Source organism: Aegilops tauschii, chromosome 2 (assembly GCF_002575655.3).
Source record: "Aegilops tauschii subsp. strangulata cultivar AL8/78 chromosome 2, Aet v6.0, whole genome shotgun sequence".
NCBI classification, from domain to species: Eukaryota; Viridiplantae; Streptophyta; class Magnoliopsida; order Poales; family Poaceae; genus Aegilops; species Aegilops tauschii.
Genome location: NC_053036.3, coordinates 145,577,086 through 145,584,601, shown reverse-complemented (window position 1 = coordinate 145,584,601; position 7,516 = coordinate 145,577,086). Strand labels below are relative to the sequence as shown.

The 7,516-nt window shown below is 44.3% G+C and overlaps 1 long non-coding RNA gene across 1 annotated transcript; it reads right to left on the bottom strand.

Annotated features, from left to right (window-relative positions):
* Positions 1-729: 729 nt before the first annotated feature.
* On the bottom strand, positions 730-3,093 carry LOC109770955 (uncharacterized). The gene is made up of 3 exons (XR_012202131.1): positions 2,805-3,093; positions 2,605-2,722; positions 730-989 (listed from the first exon to the last, which is right to left on the bottom strand). It is a non-coding gene; the product is annotated as an uncharacterized lncRNA (long non-coding RNA).
* Between the last annotated feature and the right edge of the window lie 4,423 nt (positions 3,094-7,516).

Sequence of the window (7,516 nt, the reverse complement as noted above, 5' to 3'; positions counted from 1 at the left end):
GCTGTTAACAGAACCTGAGTGATTCCTTCGCTACTGCTGCTAACTGAAGCCGATCAAAGTTGCCTCTTGATGAACAGTCCCCGATGGGGTTGGATGAACAGGATCCAATGGTAGTAGAGGTCGTTGCCGCTGGATGAACAGGACCCCGATCGAGGTGGTGGGGGTGGATGAATAGTAGCCGATGGAGGGACCCCATGGAGGGTTGGTTGAACAGGACCCCGTGGAGGGCTGGTTGAACAGGACCCCATGAAGGGCTGGTTGAACAGGAGCCGGTGGAGGCTGGATGAACAAGAGCCGGTGGAGGCTGGATGAATAGGAGCTGGTGGAGGCAGGAGGAAGTCGACGGTGGATGAACAGTAGCAGGTGGAGGCTAGAGGAAGTCGACGGTGGGTGAACACACTACAGGAATCAGCTACTTTGCCGTCTGCCGCGGACGGCAAAAGGCGCCGGCAAAGACAGGGTCGGTAAAGACCTTCATTGCCGTCTGCTTTCTGACGCGGACGGCAAAGGATCCTTTGCCATCAGCGGCGGACGGCAAAGAAAACCGACGGCAATAAATTCGTTGTTAGTCCGTTAGGTGGCTAACGGCAGTCTTTGCCGTCTGTGGCTGACGGCAAAGACTGCAGGCTCTTTGCCATCTGCTGGCAGATGGCAAAGAGACCAAATAGGCATTAATTCTGTTTCTTCTTATATCAATTCATTTTCATAGAAAATCAAACACATATGTATGACCAATATAGGATATCCAACACATGTTACCAATAGTAGCAAGTTCCATCCATACATATACATAGTTTCATCAATATTACACAGTTTCATCCATAGGTACCAAGTTTCACAAAGTCAAAACAAAAACTAAAGACAACCACTCCATATCTAAAATTACAAGAAATGACCTAAAACTAAATATCTACTTTAATGAAAGCTATCTTATTACTAAGATCTTCTCTGGATCTTCTTCTTTTCTTCCAACCTGCATAACAAAAACACTAAGAAAAGGAGAATGGATTAGGAGTAGAAATGTAGCATTTCACTTGGAGAAAATTTCATTTCAGAAACATTATTACTAATTAAAAGTCAGTATAAGTCTTCATAATTTGTCTACGATAATTGTATCAGTCAAACATGCAACAAATTACTGGGAGGGGCGCTATAGCAAGGAAATCAGACACCACCATCATTATCGGTATTTTTCTACAAAATTTTAGTACGTGTATTTAGGAAATAAATGTTAAATATAGATATATACCAACCCTTATTATAAACAGAATCACATGCACGCGGATCAAAATAGGTTGCACTCTAACTTTAAATTTCCAGCTTACTGTCCATTAGCTTTACTTGAACTTTCACCTCGCACAAATAAGTTCAATATTCCATTGTCCAACCAGGCATATGCAACATATATATAGAAAGTGAGTACATATTTTTCAAATGAAAATAGTTGCACATCATGAAAAATTGTCTACTCAGCATTTCAAGTTACAGCAAGAAATCAATGGAAATATCACCATAAGATACAAATCTAATTTATCTAATTAATTATTTCGTGAATGTTTTGAATATTCTATGTATCCTAGAATTGGCAGTGGCGGGTTCCCATAGCATATATTAATATAAAAATCACAACTTCTTCATGTACCTATACATGTTATTACATAATATTGCTAGTCTGACATAAGATTGATACTAAGCACAAACTCTCCAAGGGAAATTGAGAAACTCCACTATGTCATGTTGATATATCAGTGGAGATGGTAAAATTAGTAGTGATGAAAAAAATTGGGATCTCCCTCATGCATCACCGGTCCTTAAGATTACAGTATGTGTATCTAGGAAATAACAAAAAAACATAACATAGGAGAAGTCTAGATGGATCAGTAGAAATTATGTATGAATTAGCTACCGTGTGTCGAGGCAGCAACTATCAGTACGTTGTTTTTTTGGGTGCAGTATTGAGTGTTCTAACAGTAAGCGCAGTAATTTGACAAACATGTAAAACACATCTAAAACCTCATAATCAGATAAATGTGTTTACTGTGAAGTAATAGGCTGCTGTGCTGCTGTTACAGGGAAAGTTGTAGACGTACATATTAGTAAGAAAAAATTATCTAGCTACCATTACAGAATGTCTTCAAGGGCTGTAGACGTACTTTAAATCAGAGAAACAAATACAGGCAGTTCACAACCCAAACTCTGATGGACTAAAGAACACACAGTGGGATAGCTCTGCTCAGGATACACCTACGCACCAACTGTCAGATAAAAAACCATGCACAATTAAGCCCCATGGGTGGTGATGCATCCTAGCCGGCCGCCATTCGGTGCAGGAAAGACATCTTCGTGAACCAAACTGTCGCTGCATCGCCATTACCAAATGAAATGACAAAGCAGAGTAGAGCTTGCAGCAACTGAAAAATCTGAATTCTGAAACTCTCTAACAGCAGAGTAGAGTAGAGCTGGCTCATCTTATCAAATATTTAGTACCATTTGAATTCCCAGGTCCAAACAATGCAGAGTGATATGGTATGGTTGTTCATGGCGGCCATTGATCCAGATGCCATTTTTTTGGTTTCTGAAGCTAGGGGATGAGTGACGATGTACCTTTTTTTCGAGGCAACTGTCGTGCTCGCGGCAGGATGCATCGAGGTCGTCGTAGGGGTCCTCCCCTTGAACCCGCTCCACCCCACGCCGCAGAACTTGCCATACCGGATCCCCACCGCTGCCACCCATCCATGGTCAGAGCATGCTCAGATCAGAAAGAAATCGACCGGATCAGGGGAGGACGAGGAAAGGAGGCTCACAGTCGCAGTTGAGCATCGCGCACGACCGGCTGCACGTCAGCGGCGGCGGCTTGGCCGCGCACGCGGAGCCCCCGGCGAGCAGGAGGAGCACGACCAACACCGAAACCCTAGCAAGATATAACTGAAGGGGGCGACCACAAGGAGCAGAGGGAAACAAATCGATGCGGAGGAATAGACAGAGCTCATCGAGGAGCAGCCGTAGGTGTGCTGGGCGGCGCTAGAGCTCACCGGAGTGGCCGGAATAGGCCAGCGTCTGTGGCGGCGGCGCAAGGGGATCGAGAGGACCAGACATGAGCGAGAGAGATGGGTGCGTGCGTTTGTTCTGGTCTAGCCCAGCCAGCGTACGTGTGTGATCTGTGTGTTAGGCTAAGTCCTACCTGCAAAAAAAAGATAGCCCCACCTCTTTGCCTTCTGCCAACAGATGGCAAAGAATCTTTGCCATCAGCTGGCAGACGGCAAAGAGGTGGGAGGGGTCCAGTGGTGTACTGGTGCACCAGCCCCACCTCTTTGCCGTCTGCCAGCAGACGGCAAAGATTCTTTGCCATCTGCTAGCAGACGGCAAAGAAATGGCTGATGGCAACCAGGTTCTTTGCCGTCTGTTTTTTGTAAGCAGACGGCAAAGACCTTCTTTGCCGTCCGCTAGCAGAAGGCAAAGAGTTGACAGACGGCAAAATCTCTTATTCCAGTAGTGACAGTAGCTCGTGGAGTCCCGTTTTGCAGCACGCCACACCCCTCTCGATGAACAGGACCCCGTTTCGACCGTAGGCGCTCTAACACAAGTCTGTTTCCTCTGTTTTGCGGTTCGCCACACCCCTCCCGGTGAACAAGGTGCTATTTCGACCATAGCCGGTTGAACAGAAGGTCGTTTCCTCCGTACTGCGTATGCTAGACCCCGTTTCGGCTGTTCCTTCCAAGCCGGTTGGCCCCCGATGAACATGACGCATTCCGTTGCCTCCCGGTGAACATGACGCAGTTTCTCCGTTCCGACCCAGCCGGTTCGCTTCCGATGAACAGGACGCCGTTGATGTCGTCTGTTGCCTCTCCATGTACACGAGCCCTGGCCGTACGTATGCGTGAGTAGGCGTTCGAGACCCCACCCGTAAGTACATATGTGGCCATATTTTTTGGCATGTGGGTGTCCGTAATTGTACACGGTTTAGAAGAGACTGCATCGGGGGCTCCACTACTAAATGTGCTGCTACTTGCTCGGCCACGGTTCATCATTGCAGAGAGACCGATCGACCAGTATGTACGTACACGTTCGCGACCAGATAGAAAACGCTACGTATGCTTCGACCAGGTGGGTCCCAGCTGTCAGGGAGGACAAGGACGCACTTCCTTGCGTGCGAAGATATAGCTGGTGGGTCCCAGCTTTCAGGGGGAAGAATCACTTTTTTGCCCGTAATATGGACACTTACTTGCGTGTGAAGATGTCGCTGGTGGGTCCGTCTGTCAGCCTGACCGCATAGAGTCCTCTTCCGATGGCTGTTGTTCATTGACCACGTTGACCACGCCGCGTAAACATCACCCAGGCGATGGACGACGGTGAGGCCTAGGAAGGGAATGACGCTGAGCTAGGGAAGACGAGGCAGGTGGATGCTCCACGCGGAGGGGAGTATGAGGGTTCACTCATTCGGCTGCGGTGTGAGCCTACTGTCGCCGGAGAATAATATGGTGTTGGTGAGTAGAGGAATGGTCTGGACGGCGATGTGAGTACGGTGGCTCGGTGAGTCCTGCGCAGCAGCACAGTGATACGTCTCCAACGTATCTATAATTTTTGATTGTTCCATGCTATTATATATTCTATTTTGGATGTTTATGGGCTTTATTATACCCAGAGCCCACTGTCAGTTTTTGTTTATCCCTTGTTTCAGTGTTTTGCAGAAAAGGAATATCAAATGCAGTCCAAATGGAATGAAACCTTCGGGAAAGTTATTTTTGGAACGGAAGTAATCCAGGGGACTTGGAGTGCACGTCAGGGAATCAACGAGGAAGGCACGAGGCAGGGGGCGCGCCCTCCACCCTCATGGGCCCCTTGTGGCTCCCCTGACTTATTTCTTCCTCCTATATATACCAATATACCCTAACACCATCAGGGAACAGAATAGATTGGGAGTTTCGCGCCGCAAACCTCTGTAGCCACGAAAAACCAATCGGGACCCTGTTCCGGCACCCTGCCGGAGGGGGGAACCCTAACCGGTGGCCATCTTCATCATCCCGATGCTCTCCATGACGAGGAGGGAGTAGTTCACCCTCGGGGCTGAGGTATGTACCAGTAGCAATGTGTTTGATCTCTCTCTCTCTCGTGTTCTTGATTTGGCACGATCTTGATGTATCGCGAGCTTTGCTATTATAGTTGGATCTTATGATGTTTCTCCCCCCTCTACTCTCTTGTAATGGATTGAGTTTCCCCTTTGAAGTTATCTTATCGGATTCAGTCTTTTAAGGATTTGAGAACACTTGATGTATGTTTTGCGTGGGATACCCGTGGTGACAATGGGGTATTCTATTGATGCACTTGATGTATGTTTTGGTGATCAACTTGCGGGTTCCGCCCATGAACCTGTGCATAGGGGTTGGCACACGTTTTCGTCTTGACTCTCCGGTAGAAACTTTGGGGCACTATTTGAAGTTCTATGTGTTGGTTGAATAGATGAATCTGGATTGTGTGATGCATATCGTATAATCATACCCACAGATACTTGAGGTGACATTGGAGTATCTAGGTGACATCAGGGTTTTGGTTGATGTGTGTCTTAAGGTGTTATTTTACTACGTACTCTAGGGCTATTTGTGACACTTATAGGAATAGCCCAATGGATTGATCGGAAAGAATAACTTTGAGGTGGTTTCGTACCCTACCATAATCTCTCCGTTTGTTCTCCTCTATTAGTGACTTTGGAGTGACTCTTTGTTGCATGTTGAGGGATAGTTATATGATCCAACTATGTTATTATTGTTGAGAGAACTTGCACTAGTGAGAGTATGAACCCTAGGCCTTGTTTCCTAGCATTGCAATACCGTTTGTGCTCACTTTTACCACTTGCTACCTTGCTGTTTTTATATTTTTCAGATTACAAAAACCTATATCTATCATCCATATTGCACTTGTAACACCATCTCTTTGTCGAACTAGTGCACCTATACAATTTACCATTGTATTGGGTGTGTTGGGGACACAAGAGACTCTTTGTTATTTGGTTGCAGGGTTGTTTGAGAGAGACCATCTTCAACCTACGCCTCCCACGGATTGATAAACCTTAGGTCATCCACTTGAGGGAAATTTGCTACTGTTCTACAAACCTCTGCACTTGGAGGCCCAACAACGTCTACAAGAAGAAGGTTGTGTAGTAGACATCAAGCTCTTTTCTGGCGCCGTTGCCGGGGAGGCTAGGTAAGCGGCACTCACACCCCGTCAACTAAGCTCTTTTCTGGCGCCGTTGCCGGGGAGGTGAGTGCTTGAAGGTATATCTTTAGATCTTGCAATCGAATTCTTTTGTTTCTTGTTTTATCACTAGTTTAATCTATAAAAGAAAACTACAAGAATAATTGAATTAAGGGTGCCTCATATGCTTCATCTTTTTAATGTCTTTCGTGAAAATGATGGGAAGGAAAATTGTGCTCAACTACTAGAAGAAGAATTACATAGAATGCTTGGCATAAAATATTTGAATGATGAGCATGATTGCAATGTTGTTAGTATGAATTGTTTGAATACCCATGATGGTAATGATATGCAAAGCCACAAGCTTGGGGATGCTATGTTTGATGAAGATGATATGTTAAGTCCTCCAAGTTTTTCTGAGCAAATTTATTATGATGAAAGCATGCCTCCTATTTATGATGATTATTGTGATGACACATATGCTATAAGGAATAAGGATAACCATGAAACTTGTCACCATGATTTTAATTTTCAATTTGATTATGCTTCACATGATAGTTATTTTGTTGAGTTTGCTCCCACTATTCCTAATGAGAAGAATTTTGCTTATGTGGAGAGTAATAAAATTTCTATGCTTGTAGATCATGAAAAGAATGCTTTAGGTGCTGGTTATATTGTCGAATTCATTCATGATGCTACTGAAAATTATTATGCGGGAGGAACATATGCTTGTAGGAATTGAAATAATATCAAGTTTCCTCTGTATGTGCTTAAAGTTTTAAAGTTATGCTTGTTTTGCCTTCCTATGCTAGTTCATTATTGTTCCCATAAGTTGTTTGCTCACAAAATCCCTATGCATAGGAAGTGGGTTAGACTTAAATGTACTAGTCATATTCTTCATGATGCTCTCTTTATGTTTCAATTCTTATCTTTTAGGTGAGCATCATTGAAATCATCATGCCTAGCTAGGGGCGTTAAACGTTAGCGCTTGTTGGGAGGCAACCCAATTTTATTTTAGTTTTTTGCTTCTTGCTTCTGTTTAGGAATAAATATGTGATCTAGCCTCTGGTTAGATTTTTTTTATGTTTTATTTAGTGTTTGTGCCAAGTAAGACCTATAGGATCTTCTTGGATGATAGTTATTTGATCTTGCTGAAAATTCCAGAAACTTTCTGTTCATGAAAACAATTGTTTAAAATCACCAGAACGTGATAAAATACTGATTCCAATTGCAGCAGATCAATAATCAAATTATCTAGGTCGTCCTATTTTGGTAGAATTTTTTGAGTTCGAGAATTTGTGTTAGTTACAGATTACTACAGACTGTT